The sequence below is a fragment of the Eschrichtius robustus genome, chromosome 3, assembly GCF_028021215.1.
Source record: "Eschrichtius robustus isolate mEscRob2 chromosome 3, mEscRob2.pri, whole genome shotgun sequence".
In the NCBI taxonomy this organism is placed as follows: domain Eukaryota; kingdom Metazoa; phylum Chordata; class Mammalia; order Artiodactyla; family Eschrichtiidae; genus Eschrichtius; species Eschrichtius robustus.
Genome location: NC_090826.1, coordinates 63946344 through 63971786, shown reverse-complemented (window position 1 = coordinate 63971786; position 25443 = coordinate 63946344).

Sequence of the window (25443 nt, the reverse complement as noted above, 5' to 3'; positions counted from 1 at the left end):
AATGTAGATTTGATCATTGTTTCTAGAAGTGTATCAATGCATAAATCCACGAAGAATTAATGACAGAGCTTATTTTATTGCACTAGCTAACACACAACGTCATTAAAAACGTGCTCATTTTCTGGGGACTTCCCTGCTGGTCCAGTGGTAAAGAATCCGCCTTCCAATGCAGGGGATGCAGGCTTGATCCCTGGTCCGGGAACTAAGGTCCCACATGCCACGTGTCGCAAACTACAGAGCCCAAGCGCTCTGGAGCCCGTGTGTGCACATGTCACAACTAGAAAAAAGCCTGTACACCACAACAAAAGATCCCGCATGCTTCAACAAAGATCCCCAGTGCTGCAACTAAGACCTGACGCAGCCAAAAAAATAAATTAAATAAATAAATTAATTAAATAAATATTTTTAAAAAGTGCTCATATTCTAATTAGTCAAAAAAAAGTAAATGCTTATAAGAAGTTTAGTGATTATTGCTAGACTCTGAAATTAACCAGATTTGGAGTTGGGAAGACTTGGAAAATTCTAGGTATCATTTCTTCTTTAAATAGGGAAATATACTTACTTCATAATGTTGATACATGGAAACCATTGATTTGTTTATGTAAATAATCTCATTTAAGAGATAAAAGTATGAGCTCCATAAGTACTCCATAATTGATAATTGTTATAATGAACTTATTATATTATTGAATCATGTATATAAATTTTTGCATTACATGAATTACCAGTGAATTTTAACTGCACTTATTAGTAATAAGGTTGAACATTCTCAATAAGCTTACCAGGTATGATATGTCAATTGCCTGCTTTCTTTCGCAATCTTTATTTTTTAATTCCAATCTTAACAAAGTCTTTATATATCAAGGTTGTAAACTCATTGTTAATCTGGAAATAGTTTATCATTTTTATTACCTTTTTGCATTATTGATATACAGAGTTTTGAATTTTATGTAATCAAATATTCTAATTTTTTCTTTGAAGTTTATTCTATTGCTTTTATATTAAAGAGACCATCTCTTTTACAAGATTAGATGAACCTTAACTTTTTTATTGCTGCTTCTTTTTCATTTTCTTGGCTGAAAACAGCTAAAGGCTTTCCTGGCACCCATTCTATCCCTAAAACATAGGAAAGAATTTGTGTGGGGTTAGGTCATGTGCACATTTGGGACAAAATGTGAGGTAGTGGAGCATTTATTGGAAAGGGGGCAAGAAATTTAGTTCTCTCTCTCCCTCTTTCATGTGGAGTTGTTTTGTCTTTTTTTTAAGTTAACATCTGTGGATTTATTCTGTAGAAACCCTTCTATAGAAGTGAGGGTTCAGTGAGTCAGATCTTGGTATTAATTTGTCTCTTTCCCATCTTTCTTTCTGAGAGTGGGTATCACTGAAAATGTGCTATGCATATCCCTATCCAGAAATGGAGACATCAGAGTAATTTGGTACATATCTGTCCTTTAGGAAAGAATCACTTAATAGGCTTTCTTAGTGTTATAAATGGAAGGACACCAATTGTCCTTGTAGAATACAACAACAGGATATTTTTTGACTGGACAATGGAGTATATAAGCAAGTTTACATAGAATTTTTGGGGGGTAATATTCTTAGAGCCTCTGTTAGGAATCAACATGTACTTCTGAGATCAACTAATGGAAAGAACACCAAGTTTTCCCATAACGAAACTCTTAGTTGAGGAAGAGAGTTCTCTAAAGGTGATCAGGCTCGTTGCCAGAGACTCGTGCCCAGGATGGAGAGGTTGGCCATTTGAGATTCAGAATGTGCTGAAGCTTAGATCAGCTCTTGAGAAAGCTACCTTAGCATTATGAATACACATTGGGAACAATGACTATGAATACAGGGGGAAAAAAGGAAAGAAAAGATTGAAGCACTTGGGAAACCTTATTATCAATAAAGAAGAGTTTGTTGGTACAAAGCCAAGCACACACAAAATTTCAGATAATGGAATTATCATATTCAGACAATAACATATGTATGTTTCCTGTGTTTAAAGAAATAAAATAGGTTTTACAAAATTATTATTTTATATATATGTATATAACTTTTAAATAACTTACAGAACCAGAAATAATTTTAAAAATTAATAAATGTATACAACAAAAACTACTAAAATATTTCATAGCAAACATTTGAATTACGGTGTAGGCAATACTTATATCAATTTAACATTTTAATTACTATCACTTCATAACATATTTTTATTATATTGTGAAGCAAATTTTGTTTTACAAACCTTTATTTTTGGACTGGCTATGCTTTATTTTTCTTGAAAAATATTTGTCTTTTTATTCTAAAAAAATGATGAATCAAACACAAAATTGTTAAAAAATTATGAGCAGGAGAAGAGAAAAATAAGTAAAGTAACAACAATAAAAATAAAAGTAAAATTACCACTGTAGATAAGTATGGAGATTAAAATTTCATGGCACATAAGGAAAGCTAGCTTGGTGAATTCTAGCCATCACACATGTGTGCATGTACACACACATTATTCAGAGAATTTACTTAACAGAAAATGGAAACAATAGATATCTTCAAAAGATAAACTAAATCATAGGCTCCTTCATTCTTCTCTTTTTATTTCAAAATACTTTTGGTTGGAGCCAAATAATATGTTGGGATGTCCAGAGGTAGTTTTGTTGAGCTGAAGAAATGGTCCACATAGCCAGGAGGTTAACTATATATATACGAGGAACTCTCAAATAAGTAAATATATTGAAGACAAGGTGTGGGGGAGCAGCTTTCTTAATATTGGAAATTTCAAGTAAAAAAAGCTGGAATAAAACTTATGGTGTTGAATTGGGATTGAAAATACTAGTGAAAATGTGAGGTTTTTACTGTATGTAGATAGATGTCTGTAGAAATAGGTGTGTGTGTGTGTGTGTGTGTGTGTGTGCGCGTGAGAGAGAGAGAGAGACATGTACATATTTTTCCTAGCTTTCTCCGTTGAGAGTTTCCAAAAACAATCATAAATCTCTATCACTATGTAGAACTTTGTCGTTTTGAGATACTATTTCCTCTAAAATCAAAAATCAATCAGTACCTCTTGGAGAAATAGCTTAGTCCAGGGCTGAAAACAGGGAAATCCATCAATCCTCATTTATATAAATTAATGAATGAATAAATGAATCAATCAGTTAATCAAGGAGAAGGGAAAGCTCTGTATTATAGCAGTGTACTATCTCATAAATGGAAAAGGAATGATGGAATTAAGTAAAATATTATTTAGTGACCATCAAAAGAATGATTGATTCAATCAAGAATCTTTAACGGATGTTAAAACTGATGGCTGAAAGTTTGATAGGGGACGGAATATTTTAAAAACTGCAAAGTCTCTCCCTACAAAGTTGTATAAATAAAATTATACTTATTAATAAGCTATTAATTAAGACTTATTAATAGTCATTTATTAATACGGTAAAATATTATTAAATTTCACTAGAAAAACCTGACAGAAATGACACCATTTTAAGCAATTGCTAAAAGTTAACATTACTGGCGATGGGACAAATTGATGTTATATGTTTCCTGTTGGGAATTCACTGAGAATAACTCAACATAACTTTTTGGTATTTCTCCTGAAAATATAAAACTTGTGAGGAAACATCAGGCAAACTGAAGTTGATAAACAATCTACAAAGCAATTTCCTTTTTACTGCAAAATATTAAGATTATGAAAGATGAGAAAAGACTTAGGAACAATTTCAGAATACGTAAAAAGAGGTGAAGATACATAACAACTAAATATGTGTGATCTTGGATTGGATCTTGGATCTACAGAGAAAATTACTGGGGAAGTGCAAGATTTGAATAAATGTCTGGCTTGGGGGTAATGTATCAATGTTAATTTCTTGCTTCTTATATTTTACTCTGGTAAAGTAGGGGAATACTCTTGTTTTAAAGAGACAGGTGTTTAGGACAACTGGGACATCATGTCTGCAATTTAGTTTCAAATCAAACATTTGAAAGAGATAGAATGAGAAAGAGAGGAAACGTGCTAAAATTTATAATTGGGAAACATAGTTGAAGGATATGTAATAGCTCTTTGTGTTATTTGAGAAAATTTTCTTTAAAGTTGCAATTATTTCAAAGAGGCTGACAAGAATGACAAGTCTGTGAAGGATCTGGTGATCCTGCTATACGAAATGGCTCTCCTGTCTTCCGGCTTCAGTCTGGAGGATCCCCAGACACATGCTAACAGGATCTATAGGATGATCAAACTTGGTCTTGGTATTGATGAAGATGACCCCACTGCTGACGACAGCAGTGCTGCTGTAACTGAGGAGATGCCGCACCTCAAAGGAGATGATGACACGTCCCGCATGGAAGAAGCAGACTGAGCTCTGCCTGAGGATTACGTGGCTGCGTGTTCAACACTCTACCTTCATTTCCTCTCATAATATGTTTTCAAGTATCTCTTTATTTTTGTTAACATTTAAAAACCTGTATGGTATGACAACTACTTAAGGGGAAGATAAGATTTCTTTCTACTAAGTGTGATACTGTGATACTTTAGGCACTAAAAGCAGAGCTAGTTTTTATTTTCTAGTTTCATGTTGGCTTACTTTAACAGATGGAAGTAGTGTTCGTTGTAAGGTGTATGTAACCTATGTTAACTTCATGGCCTGAAGTGTTTAGCTATCAAGCGGATTTTTTAGTAGAACAAATCTTCTGTCACTGAAGTGTTCTGAAGTATATACCTTGATGTTTAAAAGAAAAATACTTGTTAAAGCAAATTTCATCCTCTGGGATTTACTTTTTAAACCTTCCATCGCCTGTAGTTATTGACTGCATGTGCCAGGACTCTAGAAATTAGTCTGTTCAACTGAACCAACTTGATGGGAGTCACTGTCCATACATAGGGCTTGTTTTCCAAACAGAAATAGTGTTGAGAGTAGCAAAATTATAAGCCTATCGAGGCATGTTTTAAAGCCATTTGAAAAGTGACTCGGAGCAAGTGCGAATGGAGATGTAGTGCTCAAGTCACATTCTGCTTTAAAAGTTGTAACAAATACAGATGAATTAAAAAGAAAAATAGGTTTTTAAAAAGCACAATACAGTATCACCACACACCTCCTTGAACTGCTAAAATTAAAAAGACTGAAAACACCAAATGTGGATTAGCATGAGAAGCAAAAGGAACACTCAGAGTTTGTTTATGAAAATATAAAATTATGTAACAACTCTGGGAATTGATAGTTTTTAAATAAAGTTAAACATAGATATTTGCCTAAGAGAAATAAAAACATATTTACAAAAACACAAGAGTACAAGAATGTTTGTACTAGCTTTATGCATAAAAGTCAATGCTAACTTGTCAATCCAGAACTGTGAAGGGTTTTGGATTTTCCCCTATCTGTTAGCTAAATAGTTAGTCTTCTACAGTTTCATCGGTACTGGAAAGAAGACATGAGGTCCCTTGATTAGAGACAAAGGATAGTTCATTACTTACAGTAACAGCATTTGTCAGAATAATATCTTGGCACATGTTTGAGCATCAGTTCCCACAGGGTGACATGGTGATGGGGCCAGATGTTGCCTACACATGCAATGGAATGTATTACAAGGGAAATCCCTTGAGATTAGGAGTCCCTGATCTTATATAGAGGCTGCTAGCAAACCTGTCCACCTTCCTCTCTGGAAAATACATTATCTTCATTATCCTTCAATGTAAGCAAACCTGCTCCAAGGAAAAAACGAGATATCTCTATATATGTTACTCTGGAAAGTAAATGAATCTGTTCCAGAGGAAATCAATGTCTCTTTTCTCCAATGGCTGTTTAATTATACAAACATTTTTGAAAGTTCAAAATAAATTGACCATTAATGACTAGGTATATGAAAAGGAGAGTGATTCATGGATAATTACACCCCAATATCTCAAACCTTGAAATAAGTTAAATGTCCATCAATGGGAGAGTGGATTAAAAATATATTTGTACGATGCATGATATTAATACATTAGACAGCTACTCAACAATAAAAAGGAACAAATTTATGATACATGTAAAAATGAATGGGTCTCAAATACAGTATTCTAAGTGAAATATGTTGGACATAAATAACTCTATTTACATGAAGTTATAGAACAGGCAAAATTCCATGATACAAATCAAAGCATTGGTTAGCTCTGTGGGATCAGGAATGAGAAAACTTTCTGGGATAGTGGAAATATTCTGAATCATGGTAGGCGTGTGTATGAATTTTAGTGTATGTATTTGTCAAAACACCCCAAATAGTAGTTCTTAAGATCTGTGCATTTTATACTGTGAAAATTATGTCAGTAAGAATAAAAGTGTGTTTTACTCAATTAAAATAGCATTCATATAAAATAGGCATCTATGAAACAAAAATAATCAATTATAAATCATGAAAAAGCAAATTATGGTCACAAATTTATAAACTCAATAGTTGAAATAAATGCTGAAGTGAACACATTAGAGAAGAGAGTTAGGAAACTGGTAGATGGTGCTATAGAAATCTCCTTAAGTAGAGCATAGAGAGATGAACAGAATATTTTAAAGATAAGTGATGAAACATAAAGAATTAGTTGAAAAGCACAACCTTAAACTCAGATATCTCCAAGTTAGAAAATTTAGAGAAAAGTACAGAATAAATATTTAATGAAATAATGGTTGTGAATTTCCCATAATTGCAGAAAGACACAGTGTTTAAACTGAATGCAAACAAAACAATAAATGAACTATATAAAAGACAGGGAAGAAGCAAGCAAGAAAGAAAGGTATGAAAGAAGGGATCTTATGCTTTTGTACATCACAATAAAACTTCAGAATAATGAGTTTACAGAAATATCCCTTATATTTCACTTAAAAGTAAAAAAAAATAGCCTTTTAAAGGTTTCTATTCGGCAGTAATAGATGCCAAAAGATAATGAAATCTTATCTTCAAAGTGCTAAGGGGAAATAACTGTCAACAAAGAATTCTCCATATAGATGAATTACTATTTAATAGTGAGAATAAAGTTAATAATTTTTCAATTGTACAAAAACTAAGAAAATAACCACTCATACATTCTCACTGCAATAATTTAAAAAGTGGGTACTTTACATGTAGGGAAAATAAAATATCAGGTAAGGAGAAGGAAATAAGAAGTGATAAGGCACATAGGAAAATGACTCAAATAAGTTAGTAGAGCTAATTAACACTTATGTGTATATATGCAGGTTTTAAAATTGAAACAAAAAGTTTAGATTGTAATATAGAAAATGGGGGAGGGATTTTGGAAATGGTCATATATTCAAAGGTTATTATTTTGTTCATAAAAGACGAGATGGTGAATAACTTTAGAATGTGTTAGGAAAAGATAAAATTAGCTATATATACAAAATCAATTTATAACAACCAAAAAAAAAAAAAACTAGAATGTAAAACTTTTAGGTCATCAGGAAATTTTTTCAGGCAAACATAAGACACCATTGGGGGAGACTGAAAGGTAGATGGGACCTACCGTATGTTTTTTTTGTGTGTTTGTTTGTTTGCAATTTTTCATGACTCTATGTCCAGAAAAGTTAATATAATTTGTATATGAGTAACTACATATCTAATGTCCTTGTCAAATACAATGAGAAAAGATAAAAAAATCAGAAAATTAATATGGAAAGGAAGAGATAAAATTATATTATTTACACCATGGGAATGTCTACTATGTAAACTACTAGAAATACATTGAAACTACTGTATACCAAAAAAACAAGGAAAGGATATAAACATCAACTACAAACAACAGATTACTTGTGTAGGGATAATAATTAGATTGATTGCTTACATAGTTATGATAATTAGACTAAATGTTGATTTCAACAGTCACAATGGAAGCCTGAAGAAAATGGAATAATACCTTCACTATGGTGAGAGAAAATACCTGTTAATGAAGAATTCTGTACCCAGTAAAACTATTAAGAGGAAAAGAGTAATAAAGACAATTTCAGATAAAAAAAAACAGAGAAAGTTTACCAAAAACAGATTCTGAAAAAAAAAAAAAAAAATCCAAGGAATATATTTTAGACAGAAAGAAAATAAGACAATGAACCAAGATGGAAGAACTGAAATTTGATGAAAAATAGTAAGTCCAGAGACTGGTAAAAAAAAAAAAGATGGCAAAATAAAATGAATATTGGTGATATAAAATAATAATGACACTGTTTTACAATGAGAATTAAAAATATATGTATCTATACTGTAAAATAGTGCATAATTTGGGTGGGTCTTTATGGGTTCAATTATTGTTTCATGTGAATAAAGACCAGCAAGAGAAAAAGAAGTATTTCTATGGTTTTCCTTCTCACAGATAGCTTTAGTTCCATCACTGCCTACAAAGTATGAAGGGGCCTTTTATTATGTTACACAGCACATGTGCATTAACTGACTGTTCATTTGTTGGAATGAATAAATGCACTCCACACACACCACACATACACACACGAATATCAGAGGCAATGACGCAAGAACTACTCATCATTTAAAATTGCACACCAATCCCTCATCTGCTGAATGAGAGTCTCTTTTTAAGTATATTCCTTTCTTATTAATCTCACATTTAACATAGAGTCACTTATCATGGGTTGACAAACACTTAAAAAAAAAACTGTATTCTTAAGCCTGATCAAAAATACACCTTAAGAAATCAAGTGTAACCAAAGCAGCCAATGATATTTTCTAACCTGCTTTCATTGTTAGTAAAAATCACTGTAAACAAGTACACTAGTACCTCTCTAAGTGTAGTTGCTACACTTTTATTAGCATTTAGAGGCCTTTAAAGTTGCATACTTTTTGAAAGATTCAAACTGCATTTACTTCCATTATCACATTTGGGCTTAATAATAAGACATGTGAAAACCAAAAGTAAAGTTGCTAGTCCCATTATGTTGTTGAGGATAATGAGTTAAGGAGAGTTTTAGGGACCTGCTTGAAGTCACAGAACAAGAATGCAGCCAATCTGCATCTGGAATCCAGATGATCTAAATCTTGACTAAGAAATAGGCTGCATTGTTTTTTCCTTGGTTTGCTTTCCTTTACACATTGCTGCTTTGACAATACTACTTCAAGTAGTCTGTAAAATTGGCAAAAGATATACTTCTCAGAGACACTACCAAAAACCACTTAGTTCTAAAATTACATATATAATTATTTTTGCTAACTTTCTATGTTTACAGCATACCCATTAGAAGAAAGATACTAGCTCTAAAATTAAGACATTTATCTTTTCTGATAATATGCTATATAATCGTGTTCAAGGGTTCTTCAGGAAAAAAGAAAAAGCACATCAGTCTTTAGAATGAATGTTAAGAAAAATTATTTACAAGTAGTTAGTGAGAATAAACATAAAATCCGGACTTTGAGTTACCGTGTCTCTGTGTAATGAATTAAATATATTTTGCAGCCTGTTATGACAATATCCCCCAAATTTCTATGCCTCACCACATGGTTGTAGCAATCGCAATTAATTCACTATCCAATAAATTTTATTGAGAACTGTGATGTTCCAGTGTTATGTCAAGTGTTGGAAAACAGAGACACATAAGGCAGAGTCACTGTTCTCTACGAGCTTGCATATCAATGGGAAATAAAGGAACAGGGACAAATACATGCTGCGTTCTTATTAAATGCCTTACTATATCACATGTTCTGAGACAAATTATTGCATCAAATTAATGATTTCATGATAATTAATCCCATTATCCAGATGAAGAAATGAAGGCTGAGATAGTGTATATAATTTGCTCAAAAATTCACATCTAATAGTTAGAGGAATTACATTTCATAACTGTCTGTTTTTCTCAAAAATCCACCATAGTACAGTGCCTCTCCAAGGAAGTCTACCAACAATTAAACTGAAATGTGATCAGTTCAGTATGCTATAGTAATCACTGAGGGGAAGGCCTGCTAAAGTGTTGGGTGAGGGTGAAGGTAGAGATATTACTCTAGGAATACATAGGAGATGGTCACATGTATTACAAAAAAAAATAAAAGACATACTAGCATTTCAAGAAACAAGAACATATGTGAAAAGTTTCAGAGACATGAATGCATGGTTTATTTCAAACAAGGTAAGCAGTGTACCATGCCTACCTAGTACATAAGATGCATGCTGGGAGGCGGGGTGGATAAAGCTGAGAAAGAAAAGAGCCAGGCTAAGAAGAGCCTTGGGGGGGCACTATAGATCAATCCTGGTGAATCAATGACGTGTTTTAGGCAGTGAAGGGAGGAGATCAATTTGTTACTGATTCAACTTTTATTTTAGATGAAAATCAACTCTCCTTTACATCCTCCCATTCCATTGCATCTTTGTTTTTGATATAACAATCATGGTATAGGGGATTTGTATATAATAGCACATATATATGTATATAATTCATGTTTTTTACTACCCCTTGTCAATGTTTAGCACAGTTAATGAAGTAGGGTGAGAGATAAATGTTTCTTGAAGAAATCTTGGGGTCATTTTGCGATTTTTAAGAAATACAGTTTAGCTATAGAATAGTCAAGAGGCTGTTGAAAATGTTCTGATGTGAGAGGTACAGAAAGTCAAAATAAGAAATATACCTACGTCTTTTATCTCTTTCAAATTGGAGGAATAATTTTCTCTGGAGTTCCTGTGGTATTGCCTTAATCCCATTTGCCTCATGCTGAATGGCGTATATTAGTGAGAGTGAAGGATTCTGAAATTGTCTTCCTTACATTGACCTCATTTTTAAGCACTGGTTTTTCTTGAATTCTTTTCCTCCCAAGAATAGTATATTTCAAAAACACAATTGTTGTCTTGAAATTGTTACCACAGGGCTTGAAAAATTATCATCTTAAAGCAAGTATGAGTAGCTTATATGAAATAGAAAGTGTAGGTTACTGTAGAGAATAGTGTTGTGTTTTAAATCTTCCCTGGATTTTATTCCGTCAATTTTCCTTTCTCTCTTTTATATATTCAGCCTATCCTCATATATATAGGCTGCTTCCCAACAGCACTGAAAATGCAAACCTCTCATATTTTACAAAAAAATACAAACCAACAAAAGTCCTTCATCCACAACCCCCTCGGGCACTGCTCTCATTCATCCATTAATTCATTTATTCAATAAAAAATTTGTAAACACCAGCACTGTGCAATGTACTCTGACTATAACAGTAAATAAAACAAAGCCCCTGCCCTTATGGAACTTCATTCTGGTGGGGAGACCAACAACCAAGAGATAATTAGAATAGTGGAATAAAAACTCTAAGAAAAATAAACAGGGTAGCAGTTGAAGAAGTGTCTTTTGAGCTGAGATGGGAATGACTAAGAAGAAGTTAGTAGGGAACATTAAGTTCAAAAAGACAAAAACAGAAATAAGCTTGAGGTATTTTTGGAACTGAGAGAAGGTCAATGTGGCTGGAGTGGAGCAAACGAGAGGAAGCCTGGTACAGGTGAGTTGGGAGAGTTAGGGAGGGGCTAGATTATCAGGCCCTTTTACCCTGCAGGATTTTCTTCCAACTATGGTGGAAACCCACTGGGAAGTTTTAAGCTGACTTTTTTTAAGATATCATTTATATATTTAAAAGACAATACTTTGCCCTTAGCAAATGAGCTTTTGTGGATTGGGAGGATATTTTTTTTCTCATTTTTCTATTGGTGGCTGAAAGGTTTAGGAATATGTTTGCATTTTGAGAATTTAATGTAAACAGTAGAAAAATCCTTGGAACATTTATTACAGATGTATAATTAACATATATTAAGTATAAAGAGCTGTTTAAATCAATAAGGAGATAAACCCTCTAAAACAGAAATATGAAAACCTTTTCTTTCAAAGAGGAAAAAGCAATATTAAAGACCTAACATAGTAAAGAGTTTCTTGTTTTATAGAGATGCTAAGAGATCAGTGAGAAGCACTCTAAGTACAAGACAGTATTTTAGGATGAGTTTGGGGAGGCCGTAATAAAGAGAGAATATTTTATTTCATGTGTAATGGAAATCTACCAAATTTTTAAGAAGAAAAAAGATTAATATGTGTCTTTAAATTAAAAAAATCAATCTGGTTGTTATAACCTACTCTGCAATCTAGAGCAACCCTACTTCTATTTTCATCACTTTACTGAAACAACCTTTCCCTATGTCAGCAATATTTTCCCCATTATCATTTCTAATGGACAGAACTCACTCCCTATCTCATTTTCCTTTCATTGACATTTGAGAAGAGTGACAGTCTTCTCTTCCTAGAGCACACTATTTTCTGGACTTCCAGGAAGACAGTGTCTCTTAGTGCATCTCCAATCTCCTGTGAAGCCTCCTTTACTCTGCACTCAAGAATTTTGCCTTTTTTCTGAGATTATCTCATTCTGTACACTCTCCTTGAGTGAAGTCATCCACTCTCATGGTTCCCATTTCCATAATGGCAGCTTCAAAATTCTATCTGCAGTCCAGGATATCTCGTATTCTTCAGTTCTGAATACACAGAGATCTTCCAGTTATCTCAATTCTGAATACCCACCCCAGACACACCTCAGGTATCTCAGACACAGCAGGTACAAATGTGGAGTTATAACATTTGCCACCATATTTTCTCCTCAGCCTGTGTTCTCATAGTGACAACTCCCTATGTTTCTCCCTCTTGCTCCATGTCCATTTTAAAAATGTGTATTCAACTTTTGTCAGTTCTATTTTCTAACTATATCTCAAATCTCTTCTCTGTCTACTTCTCTCTAATCTCACTGCTGCTACTATTCTGGTTCTAGAAAAACACCATTTATATTCTCCCATGATATTCTGTGGCTATTTCTCATATTACTGATTAAAATTTTAACTATTGCATAAATATATGAATGTATCACTATACTTTAAGCTTTGTAAGGCTACAAACATATCTCTTTGGTTTCTGTCATTACAGAGTTTGACACATCCTGTGGACTTAATAAATATTTGTTGAATACATTGAATAAATATGAATACATGAAGAAATAGAGTTGTGAATTATTCATAGACCAAGATGAAAAATGACAAAGAACCTGGAAAGAGATTTTTGCTTAGGTGATGATTTCCAAAACTGTACCTAAATCCAGCCTATGTGCCCATGCTACATAGTTATCTTACCTGTGCAATCCTTACTTCTTAAGATAAGGGGTTATTATTAAAACCAAGTATTTCTCCTGGTAACTCAGAGTATGGAGGGATAGAGAAAAGGGCAGTATTATCCTCAAAGTTATTATTACCAGGAAATTATTTTTAGTAATAGCAAGAAGTCAGTGATCAGTAGGGACATAAAACAGTTCTCTCTAGATGATTTATTGTAGACATTCTTTGAATACAACCCCTTCTTAAGCATACACTTTTTATGAAAATATTTTGTGTATCAGTTGCTAATTGTAATTAGTTTATAATTAAAGATATATTTTAGGAATATTTTATTAAAGGTATATTTTAAATTGCAATGGCATTTTAAAAAAAGGCAAAAGCTTTAGTAAAATATTGGCTTGGAAATATATCCTTCTGACACTAAAATAGAAAAATAATTTGTAGGTGCTTAGAATAGAATATAATTTATACTTAGTGAGTGAGGGCTCTCTCTGCACCATCTTGCAAGAAAAAGGTAATTGAAATGCCTGTACCCATTCAGTAACTCACTCAGGATTCAAGAATTCATTATAACTATCAAAGCTTTATTACTTTTTTAGTAGCTAAGGTGGAATTTATTTGAAAGTACCGGGTGATATAAAGTGTACTTGTATAATGTGACACCCTTAGTCAGAAAATATGGAGCCTTGCTATGGCACCATTATGTCCAGATTATAGCTTGTCTGCTCTTCCTATTAGAAAAAAAAAAAAAAAAACAAACCTGAATTTTGACTGTAATTTTCACCAAGGGGCCACATGCTTGAGATTTTTATCCTTAACAAAAGGTTAAATCTGTAATTTAGAATGCATTGTGCACAATTACTAAACAGTTTACACATATATTAAAAATTTTAAGTTCTGGTACAAAGGCTAGCTAGTTCAATAACAACAACAATAAATATATGTCTCTGTTAACATTTTATATTACTTGACTCTGTGTTAGGAAATGTGTAAGTTTTTAAAAATATGTTTCATTTAACTTCACTATAATACTAAACAACTTATTCAACTATGACTCAAAGAAAGTGACTCTCCAGTCCTGTCTAAATCTTTTGTTTGTTTGTTTTGGTTCTCAGTTCCTAACAATTGTCTTTGTGTACACGATAGTCTAGGTCTTAAGCTGGTCTGAATACAGACACAGAAAAATCTTACTTTGCTAATACATTCATTTCAAAGAACTATAAGGTTCTTTGCTGCAACTGTCAAATGTCTAGACTTAAAATGCCGAAGCGTCAACTATGGAAATATTTCTAACTAGTTTGTTTCTGCTAGCTATTCTACAAATGTAGGAAGACTGTATTTCTGTACCAGAAATGGTACTAAATCCTGTACTAAAATTTTAAATGGCTTTTTTTGTTGTGGTTTTTTGCTTTTGGCCATTGTGTGTTTATTTTACCGCCAAACACTTTACCAGCTACCCAGGAAAGTATCTTTCCCATCTACATTCGTTCTCCTCACTGTGGCTCAATTGCTCTGCTGTCTCTAATTCTTGTTTTTACAGTTTTATTGAGATATATTTCAAATGACATAAGATTCATCCATGTAAAATGTACAGTTCATTCTTTCTTAGTATATTCACAGAGTTGTAAAACCACCCCCATAATAGAATTTTAGAATATTTTCTTTTTTTTTCTTCAGAGTTTCCTACATTTTATTTTTTTAAACATCTTTATTAGAATATAATTGCTTTACAATGGTGTGTTAGTTTATGATTTATAACAAAGTAAATCAGCTATACATATATATATATCCCCATATCCTCTCCCCCTTGTGTCTCCCTCCCACCCTCCCTATCCCACCCCTCTAGGAGGTCACAAAGCATCGAGCTGATCTCCCTGTGCTATGTGGCTGCTTCCCACTAGCTATTTTATATTTGGTAGTATATATTAGTCCATGCCACTCTCTCACTTCATCCAGCTTACTCTTCCCCTTCCCAGTGTCCTCAAGTCCATTCTTTACATCTACGTCTTTATTCCTGTCCCGCCCCTAGGTTCTTCAGAACCATTTTTTTTTTTTGATTCCATATATATGTGTTAGCATATGATATTTGTTTTTCTCTTTCTGACTTACTTCACTCCATATGACAGACTCTAGGTCCATCCACCTCACTACAAATAACTCAATTTCATTTCTTTTTATGGCTGAGTAATATCCCATTGTATATATGTGCCACATCTTCTTTATCCATTCATCTGTTGATGGACACTTAGGTTGCTTCCATGCCTTGGCTGTTGTAAATAGAGTTGCAATGAACATTGTGGTACATGACTCATTTTGAATTATAGTTTTCTCAGGGTATATGCCCAGTAGTGGGATTCTTGGGTTGTATGGGAGTTCTATTTTTAGTTTTTTAAGGAACCTCCATAGAGTTATCCATAGTGGCTGTATCAACTTACATTCCAACCAACAGTGCAAGAGGGTTCCCTTTTCTCCACACCCTCTCCAGCATTTATTGTTTGTAGATTTTTTGATGATGGCCCTTCTGACTGGTGTGAGGTGATACCTCATTGTAGTTTTGATGTGCATTTCTCTAATGATTAGTGATGTTGAGTATTCTTTCATGAGTTTGTTGGCTATCTGTTTATCATCTTTGGAGAAATGTCTATTTAGGTCTTCTGCCCATTTTTTGATTGGGTTGTATGTTTGTTTTTTTTTTTTTTTTTGATATTGAGCTGCATGAGCTGCTTGTAAATTTTGGAGATTAATCCTTTGTCAGTTGATTCATTTGCAAATATTTTCTCCCATTCTGAGGGTTGTCTTTTGGTCTTGTGTATGGTTTCCTTTGCTGTGCAAAAGCTTTTAAGTTTCTTTAGGTCCCATTTGTTTACTTTTGTTTTTATTTCCATTTCTCTAGGAGGTAGATCAAAAAGGATCTTGCTGTGATTTATGTCATAGAGTGTTCTGCCTATGTTTTCCTCTAAGAGTTTTGTAGTGTCTGGCCTTATATTTAGGTCTTTAATCCATTTTGAGTTTATTTTTGTGTATGGTTTTAGGGAGTGTTCTAATTTCATTCTTTTACATGTAGCTGCACAGTTTTCCCAGCACCACTTATTGAAGAAGTTGTCTTTTCTCCATTGTATACTCTTGCCTCCTTTATCAAAAATAAGGTGACCATAGGTACATGGGTTTATCTCTGGGTTTCTATCTTGTTCCATTGATCTATATTTCTATTTTTGTGTCGGGATCATACTGTCTTGATTACCGTAGCTTTGTAGTAGTATAGTCTGAAGTCCAGGAGCCTGATCCCTCTACCTCCATTTTTCTTTCTCAAGATTGTTTTTGCTACTCGAGGTCTTTAGTGTTTCCATACAAACTGTGAAAATTTTTGTTCTAGTTCTGTGAAAAACTGCCATTGGTAGTTTGATAAAGATTGCACTGAATCTGTAGATTGCTTTGTGTAGTATAGTCATTTTCACAATGTTGATTTTTCCAATCCAAGAACATGGTACATCTCTCTATCTGTTTGTATCATCTTTAATTTCTTTCATCTGTGTCTTAAAGTTCTCTGCACACAGGTCTTTTGTCTCCTTAGGTAGGTTTATTCCTAAGTATTTTATTCATTTTGTTGCAATGGTAAATTGGGGTGTTTCTTTAATTTGTCTTTCAGATTTTTCATCATTAGTGTATAGGAATATAAGAGATTTCCGTGCATTAATTTTGTATCCTGCTACTTTACCAAATACATTGATTAGCTGTAGTAGTGTTCTGGTAGCGTCTTTAGGATTCTCTATGTATAGTATCATGTCATCTGCAAACAGTGACAGCTTTACTTTTTCTTTTCTGATTTAGTTTCCTTTTATTTCTTTTTCTTCTCTGATTGCTGTGGCTAAAACTTCCAAAACTATGTTGAATACTAGTGGTGAGAGTGGGCAACCTCGTCTTGTTCCTGATCTTAGTGGAAATGGTTTCAGTTTTCCACCATTGAGAACAATGTTGGCTGTGGGTTTGTCATATATGGCCCTTATTATGTTGAGGTAACTTCCCTCTATGCCTACTTTCTCGAGGGTTTTTACCATAAATGTGTGTTGAGTTTTGTTGAAAGCTTTTTCTGCATCTATTGTCATGATCATATGGTTTTTATTCTTCAATTTGTTAATATGGTGTATTACATTGATTGACTGGCATATATTGAAGAACCCTTGCATTCCTGAGACAAACCCTACTTGATCATGGTGTATGATCCTTTTAATGTGCTGTCGGATTCTGTTTGGTAGTATTTTGTTGAGGATTTTTGCTTCTATGCTCAACAGTGATATTGGCCTGTAGTTTGCTTTGTTTGTGACATCTCTTTCAGGTTTTGGTATCAGGGTGATGGTGGCCTCGTACAATGAGTTTGAGTGTGTTCCTCCCTCTGCTATATTTTGGAAGAGTTTGAGAAGGATAGGTGTTAGCTCTTCTCTAAATGTTTGATAGAATTCGCCTGTGTAGCCATCTGGTCCTGGGCTTTTGTCTGTTGGAAGACTTTTAATCACAGTCTCAGTTCCACTACTTCTGATTGGTCTATTTATATTTTCTATTTCTTCCTGTTTCAGTATTGGAAAGTTGTGCTTTTCTAAGAATTTGTCCATTTCTTTCAGGTTGTCCATTTTATTGGCTTAGAGTTGCTTATAGTAATCTCTCATGATCCTTTTGATTTCTGCAGTGTCAGTTGTTACATCTCATTTTTTATTTCTAATTCTATTGATTTGAGTCTTCTCCCTTTTTTTCTTGATGAGTCTGGCTAATGATTTATCAATTTTGTTTATCTTCTCAAAGAACGAGCTTTTAGTTTTATTGATCTTTGCTATTGTTTCCTTCATTTCTTTTTCATTTATTTCTGATCTGATCTTTATGATTTCTTTCCTTCTGCTAACTGAGGGAGTTTTTTTTTTTCTTCTTTCTCTAATTGCTTTAAGTGTAAGGTTATGTTGTTTATTTGAGATGTTTCTTGTTTCTTGAGGTAGTATTGTATTGCTATAAACTTCCCTCTTAGAACTGCTTTTGCTGCATCCCATAGGTTTTGGGTCATCCTTTTTTCATCGCCATTTGTTTCTAGGTATTTTTTGATTTCCTCTTTGATTTCTTCAGTGATGTCTTGGTTATTAAGTAGTGTATTGTTTAGCCTCCATGCATTTATATTTTTTACAGATTTTTTTTCCTGTAATGGATATCTAGTCTCATAGTATTGTGGTCAGAAAAAATACTTGATACAATTTCAATTTTCATAAATTTACCAAGGCTTGATTTGTGACCCAAGATATGATCTGTCTTGGAGAATGTTCCATGAGCACTTGAGAAGAATGTGTATTCTGTTGTTTATGGATGGAATGTCCTATAAATATCAATTAAGTCCATCTTGTTTAATGTATCATTTAAAGCTTCTGTTTCATTATTTACTTTCATTTTGGATAATATGTCCATTGTTGAAAGTGGGGTGTTAAAGTCCCCTACTATAATTATGGTACTGTCAATTTCCCCTTTTATGGTTGTTAGCATTTGCCTTATGTATTGAGGTGCTCCTATGTTGGGTGCATAAATATTTACAATTGTTATATCTTCGTCTTAGTTTGATCCCTTGATCATTATGTAGTGTCCTTCTTTGTCTCTTCTAATAATCTTTATTTTAAAGTCTATGTTGCCTGATATGAGACTTGCTACTCCAGCTTTCTTTTGATATCCATTTGCATGGAATGTCTTTTTCCATCCCTTCACTTTCAGTCTGTTTTTGTCCCTATGTCTGAAGCAGGTCTCCTGTAGACAGCATATATATGGGTCTTGTTTCTGTATACATTTAACCAGACTATGTCTTTTGGTGGGAGCATTTAATCCATTTACATTTAAGGTAATTACCGATAAGTATGTTCCTATTATCATTTTCTTAATTTTTTTGGGTCTGTTATTGTAGGTCTTTTGCTTCTCTTGTGTTTCCTATCCAGAGAAGTTCCTTTAGCATTTGTTGTAAAGCTGGTTTGGTGGTGCTGAATTCTCTTAGCTTTTGATTGTCTGTAAAGGATTTAATTTCTCCGTTGAATCTGAATGAGATCCTTGCTGGGTAGAGCAATCTTGTTTGTAAGTTCTTCCCTTTCATCACTTTACATATGTGCTGCCACTCCCTTCTGGCTTGCAGAGTTTCTGCTGGAAGATCACCTGTTAACCTTATGGGGATTCCCTTGAATGTTATTTGTTGTTTTTCCCTTGCTGCTTTTAATATTTTTTTATTTGTATTTAATTTTTGATAGTTTGATTAATATGTGTCTTGGCATGTTTCTTCTTGGAATTATATTGTATGAGACTCTCTGCGCTTCCTGGACTTGATTAACTCCTTCCTTTCCCATATTAGGGAAGTTTTCAAGTATAATCTTTTCAAATATTTTCTCAGTCCCTTTCTTTTTCTCTTCTTCTTCTGAGACCCCTTTAATTCGAATGTTGGTGTGTTTAATATTTTCCCAGAGGTCTCTGAGACTGTCCTCAATTCTTTTTATTCTTTTTTCTTTATTCATCTCTGCAGTAGTTATTTTCACTATTTTATCTTCCAGGTCACTTATCTGCTCTTCTGCCTCAGTTATTCTGCTATTGATTACTTCTAGAGTTTTAAAATTTCATTTATTGTGTTGTTCATCATTGTTTGTTTGCTCTTTAGTTCTTCTAGGTCCTTGTTAAACGTTTCTTGTATTTCTTCCATTCTATTTCCAGTATTTTGGATCATCTTTACTATCATTACTCTGAATTTTTTTTCAGATAGACTGCCTATTTCCTCTTCATTTGTTTGGTCTGGTGGGTTTTTACCTTGCTCCTTCATCTGCTGTGTGTTTCTCTGTCGTCTCATTTTACTTAACTTACTGTGTTTGGGGTCTCCTTTTTGCAGGCTGCACGTTCGTAGTTCCCGTTGTTTTTGGTGTCTGCCCCCAGTGGCTAAGGTAGGTTCAATGGTTTGTGTAGGCTTACTGGTGGAGGGGACTAGTGCCTGTGTTCTGGTGCATGAGGCTGGATCTTGTCCTTCTGGTGTACAGGTCTGTGTGCGGTGTTGTTTTGTCATGTCTGTGACCTTATTATGATTTTAGGCAGCCTCTCTGTTAATGGGTGGGGTTGTGTTCCTGTCTTACTAGTTGTTTGGCATAGGGTGTCCAACACTGTAGCTTGTTGGTCGTTTAATGGAGCTGGGTCTTAGCATTGAGATGGAGGTCTCTGGGGGAGATCTTTCACCGTTTAATATTATGTGGAGGCAGGAGGTCTCTGGTGGACCAATGTCCTGAACTCGGCTCTCCCACCCCAGAGGCACAGGCCTGACACCCGGCCGTAGCACCAAGACCCTGTCAGCCACACAGCTCAGAAGAAAAGGGAGAAAAAAAGAAAGAAAGAAAGAAAAAAAATATTAAAATAAAAAAACATAATTATTAAAAACAAAAAAATTAAATGTAATAAAATAAAAGAAAGAAAGAAGAGAGCAACTAAACCAAAAAACAAATCCACCAGTGATAACAAGCATTAAAATCTATACTAAAAAATCCAAAAAAAAAAAAAAAAAAAAACGGACAGACAGAACCTTAGGACAAATGGTAAAAGCAAAGCTATACAGACAAAACCACACAAAGAAGCATACACATTCACACTCACAAAAAGAGAAAAAGGGAAAAAAATATATATCTTTGCTCCCTAAGTCCACCCCCTCAGTTTTGGGATGATTCTGTCGTCTATTCAGGTATTCCACAGATGCTGGGTACATCAAGTTGATTGTGGAGGTTTAATTCACTGCTCCTGAGGCTGCTGGGAGAGATTTCCCTTTGTCTTCATTTTTTACACAGCTCCTGGGGTTCAGCTTTGGATTTGGCCCTGCCTTGTGTGTAGGTTGCCTGAGTGTGTCTGTTCTTTGCTCAGACAGGACGGGGTTAAAGTAGCAGCTTATTAGGGGGCTCTGGCTCACTCAGGCCCGGGGGAGGGAGAGGTACGGAATGCGGGGTTGAGCCTGTGTTGGGAGAGGCCAGTGTGATGTTTCAACAGCCTGAGGCATGCTGTGTGTTCTCCTGGGGAAGTTGTCCCTGGATCACGGGACCCTTGCAGTGGCGAGCTGCACAGGCTCCCGGGAGGGGAGGTGTGGAAGGTGACCTGTGCTTGCACACAGGCTTCTTGGTGGCTGCAGCAGCCTTAGCGTCTCATACCCGTCTCTGGGGTCTGCACTGATAGTTGCAGCTTGCACCCGTCTCTGGAGCTCGTTTAGGCGGTGCTCTGCATCCCATCTCCTCGCACACCTTGAAACAATGGTCTCTTGCCTCTTAGGCAGGTCCAGAAGTTTTCCCGGACCCCCTCCTGGCTAGCTGTGGCACACTAATCCCCTTCAGGCTGTGTTCACGCAGCCAACCTCAGTCCTCTCCCTGGGATCCGACCTCTGAAGCCCGAGCCTCAGCTCCCAACCCCCACCCGTCCCAGCCGGTGAGCACACAAGCCTCTCGGGCTGGTGAGTGCTGGTCCGCACCGGTCCTCTGTGCGGGAATCTCTCTGCTTTGACCTCCGCACCCCTGTGGCTGCACTCTCCTCCGTGGCTCCGAAGCTTCCCCGCTCCACCACCCACAGTCTCCGCGAAGGGCCTTCCTAGTGTGTGGAAACATTTCCTCCTTCACAGCTCCCTCCCACTGGTGCAGGTCCCATCCCTGTTCTTTTGTCTCTGTTTTTTCTTTTTTCTTTTGCCCTACCCAGGTACCTGGGGAGTTCCTTGCCTTTTGGGAAGTCTGAAGTCTTCTGCCAACGTTCAGTAGGTGTTTTATAGGAGTTGTTCCACACATAGATGTATTTCTGATGTATTTGTGGAGAGGAAGGCGATCTGCATGTCTCACTCCTCCGCCATCTTGAAGGTCTCCCTTTTCAATTCTTGAAAATATTCAAGAATTTTAGAATATTTTCAACAGCCAACAAGAAACATTGAACTATAAGCAGTCACTCTCCATTACTCCCAATCCTGCCAGCAAAAGGCGACCACTATTCTGCTTTCTGTCTCTATAGATTTGCCTATTCTAGACATTTCATATAAATGGAATTATACAGTATTGTGGTATTTTCCTATCTGACTTCTTTCAATATGCATGATGTTTTCAAGGTTCAGCCATATTGTAGTATGTGTCAGCATTTTATTTTTTTATTGCCAAATAATATTCCTCTGCATGGATAGACCACATTTCATTCACCCATTAATTGTTAGATCTTTAGACCCTTTCCACTTTTGGATATTATGAATAGTACTCTTATGAACATTCATGTCCAAGTTCTTTTTTTGGACATGTCTTCGTTTCACTTGGCCCTCTACTAAGAAGTAAAATTACTAGGTCATATTGTGAAATTTTGTTTAGTATTTTTAGAAGTTCTTAACTTTTTAAATAAAATGATAATACATTTTCCATCCCTCCAGTAATGTGTGGGATTCAAACTTCTCCACATCTAGCCAATGTTCGTTATTGTCTGTCTTTTTGTTTTTAGCCATTCTAATAGGTGTGAAGGGGTCAAATGCTTTTCCTGTCTATTGAAATTATAAAGTGCTTTTTAATTTTGTATTTGATTAATATGGTGTATTTCTTTGATTAATTTTGTATGTTTGTCCAACTGTGCATTTCTGGGATGAATCCCACTTAGCTATGATGTATAGCCATTTTTATATGTTGCTGAATTCAATTTGCTGGTATTTTATAGAGGATTTTTAGGCTATATGCATAAGAGATATTGGTTTGTAGTTTTCTTTCCTTGTGATGTCTTTGTCTGTTTTTTTATTTTTGTTTTGTAATAAGGGTAATACTGGGCTTATAGAAGAGGTTGGGAAGAGTTAGCTTCTGTTCTGTTTTTTGGAAGCGTTTATAAAGGAATGACATTAATTATTATTATTTTTTAATGTTTGCTAGAAATCATCAGTGAAGCCATCTGGAGTTAGAATTTCTTTGTGGGAAGTTTTAAAATTAGGATTTCAATGCCTTTGCCAGTTAGAGACCTATTTAGATTATCTGTTCTTAGTTTCAGAAATTTGTGTTTTTCTAAGGATTTATCTGTACAACTAGGCTAATTTAAGCATATAGTTTTCTATAGCATTCCCTTATAATATTTTTTTATTTTTATAGTAATAGTAGCGATACCTGTATTTCCCTCCTGATTTTACTAATTTGAGTCTACTTTTGGAGAGGAAGAAGTAGAGTAACCAAAGATTCCTAATTCTGTTGATCTTATAAAAGCATCAACTTTTGGTTTCATTGATTTTTCCCTATTGTTTTTATATTCTCTATTTCTTTTATTTCTGCTCTATTCTTGACTATTTTCTTTCTTCTGCTTGTTTTGGGATTAGTTTGCTCTTGTTTTCGTTGTTTATTAAGGTGGAATATTAACTTATTGATTTGTCATCTTTCTTCTTCTTTAACATAGGAAATTATATATTTTAAATTTATCTCTAAGGTTCAGCTACATCCTACAACTTTTTGTGTCTTTGCTTTCTTTCCTCTTAAAGAATTTTCTAATATTTTTGTGATATCTTTTTGATGCTTTGTTTACTTAGTAGCACATTAATTTCCACATATTTATGAATTTAAGTGTTTGTGACTTTTCCACATTTTCTTCTGTTGTTGACTTCTAATTAACTTCCATTCCACCCACAAAAGAGCATACTTTAACACATTTTGTATGATTCCAAGAAATATTTTAGAGCAGTTTTAGGCTCACAGCAAGTTGAGAGGAAGGTACAAAGATTTACAACGTACTTCTTATACCCATACATATGCATAACTTCCCCCATTATCAGCATCCTCCACCAGTGGTACATTTGTTACATTGATAAACCTACTTTGACACATCACAGTCAACCAAAGCCAATAGTTTACCTAAGGTCTCACTTCTGGTGTTGTATACTCTATGGACTTAGACAAATGCATAATGACATGTATCCATTATAATGTCATACAGAGTATTTTCACTGCCCTAAAAATCCTTTGCATGATTTCCAGTTTCTGGGTCAGAATATAAGGAGCTTGGAAGTTGCCACTAAATTCTAACAACTGGTAAAAAGCTTAAGGGACTGAAAAATCAACTCTTCTAGGGTCCATAAGAGAAGTAAGGACACAGAGCAAACCACTGCCCCCAAGATTGGAGAGACTGACAGGAGAACACAGAGCATAATAACTTACCAGAGCAGAGACTCAAGAGCAGAAACCACCTCAGGAACCAGAGCAGGGGTAGGAAAACCAGAACTATAATTGACACATTCCTGGAGGCTAAGTATGGACAACTCTGAGAGTTAAAAAATCCAAGGGGTCTCAATCATAGGGATCCCCAATTTTGTGTGATTACCTCCAGGAGGTTGAGCAGGTTCCCACAGTAAATGTCAGAGAAAAATCCACTCTTGCCTCTGTCTGGGGTAGAGGCAGGAAAAAAATCAGTTGAAATATACAGAGCTCTAGTTAAAACTAGCTAACCAGAACCTAACCTGCTTGGGTATTATCAGAGCCTAACTGACCCGGGGGAAGGGAAATACTCAATTTCAGCCCATTCTAGTCATCCTCTTTCTCATAAAGAGTGACTGAAAAAAAAAAATTGAAACAATTGTGAAGTTCATTGTCCAGAGGCTCACTAAAAGACTAAGACCTAATCATAGGACCACAGAACTCTTCCCTTCCTCAACATCTCGTCACCACATTACTACAGGCCTATTTACAGCAATTCCTTTTACCTGGTATATCACGTCTGGCTATCAAAAAATTACCAAAAGACAAGAAACACAATTTGAAGAGACAGAGATAGCATGAGAATCATACATGGCAGGGATGTTGAAATTATCACACCAGGAATTTAAAACAACTATCATTAATATGCTAAAGGCTCTAGTAAATAAAGTAGACAGCAAGCAAGAGCAAATGGGCAATCTAAGCAGAGATGGAGATCCTAAGAAAGAACCAAAAAGAAATGCTATAGATCAAAACATTGTAACAGAAATGAAGAATGCCTCTGATGGGCTGAGGAAACAATCTCTGAGTTGGAGGTATCTCAATAGAATCCTCCAAAAATAGAATCTCCAAAGACAACTAAGACTGAAAAAAACAGGACTGACTATCCAAGGACTGTGAGACTATCCAAGGTATAATATGTGTGTAATGGGAATAATAAAAGAGGAAAACCAGAAAGGAACAGAAGAAATATTTGAAATAATAATGACTGAGAATTTCTCCAAATTAATGTCAGGCACCTAACCACAGATCCAGGAAGCTCAGAGAACACCAAGCAGTATAAATACCCCCAAAAAACTATACATTGACATATTATTTTTAAACTATAGAAAATCAAAAATAAAGAAAAAAATCCTGGAAAAATCCAGAGGATAGGGGGATGCGGACACC